Here is a 1,441-nt window from a genome sequence, read left to right on the forward strand (position 1 = left end):
AAGTCTGGGTTGCCAGTAATGTTCTGTTGACTGGGTAGTGATTGCATGGGTTTCTTTACTTTATGATGCTTCATTAAGCTGTATACTTATGACTTGTGCACTTTTCTGTATGTTGTATGTCAATAAAATATTTTAAAGCACAAAGATGTATAATATGCCTTTTAACAGAGTTGGTAGAGGATGAACTAAGCAAATGTAGGAAACAGGCAGAAAATAAAGGCAGAAGTTCTGAATAACTGAAAAAGAATATCCTTGAGCTCATATTACAGCATGTCTGTCCAAAGGCATCCACTAACATTTGGTCAAGTAGACATTAATAAACTGTGCTCCCATTCACTAGTTTCAGAATATCAGCCCAGTGCATTCTTCTGAAGGAAATTTCTGAGCATCAAAGGGACTTCTTTGGGAATGTCTATGCACAGAAAAAACTCAGCTTTTTACATTTAGGATTTTTTTTCCAGATTATTTGCAATCTGTTTTGAAACACTGAAAAAATATACATCAATGAACCCGAATGATTTTGTTTTCTAGCTGAACTTTCAACCTTAAGGATTAGCTGTGTATGCATGGCGAAAGCTACCAATACACCCTAAACATTTTTCCATATGACACTAGCCTGGAACTCCCAAGTAATATGTATCTTGACCTGATTTGAACCAATTTTTATCTATTTTTTAATTAATGATTTTTTCTTGTTGTTTATTTGCTGTTATCATTTGAGGGTTTTGACAACCTGCCTCCAAATGAGCATCTCCATCATAGATTGCTACATCTCCATCATGGATTATTGTTTTCCATGCTGTTATTGCTTTCCAGCAGTCCACAGTATGGCTGTATCTCTTGGAACTATGCTTCATATTACCTACAAATGATTTCTTCTCTCTGCCTGCTTGTGCTAGCCCTCTTTCAGAACATGACAGCTGCTTAGAGTTACCACTAGCCTGCATCCTTCTTAAAAATTCATCCTAGAAGTTAGAAGAACTGAACCATAGCAAAGGTACTATCATGGACAAGGAACAGTCTGCAGCCCTGGGCTGATAGCAGACGTCTGCTTGTTTAATATTCTATGCATATCACTCATAGGTAATTTTGATGGAAGCCCATGCATAAAGCTACCTTTTAAGTGTACCAAATCAAGCAAGTGCACTGTTACCATGCTTTGGCAACCTTGCCTACAGGTTGCTTGAGTCTCATTTCTCTTCCCTGACAGGAGGAAGCCTTAAGCAAGGGCCAGAAGAGCAGAGAGGATAAAATTAAAATAGCAGGGATCATGAGTCATGTCTTGAAGAGGTGCCAGAGGCTAAAGCTAGGGCAACAAATTCAAAAAATGTCATTGATCTGAGAGATGAGACAGACAGAGGAAGCTGAGGTATGTAGGTGAATCATAGACAGAGGAATCAGAAATGAGAAGGAGTGGAATAGACCACCAGAAGTGGTCTAA

The sequence above is a fragment of the Choloepus didactylus genome, chromosome 7, assembly GCF_015220235.1.
Source record: "Choloepus didactylus isolate mChoDid1 chromosome 7, mChoDid1.pri, whole genome shotgun sequence".
NCBI lineage: Eukaryota > Metazoa > Chordata > Mammalia > Pilosa > Megalonychidae > Choloepus > Choloepus didactylus.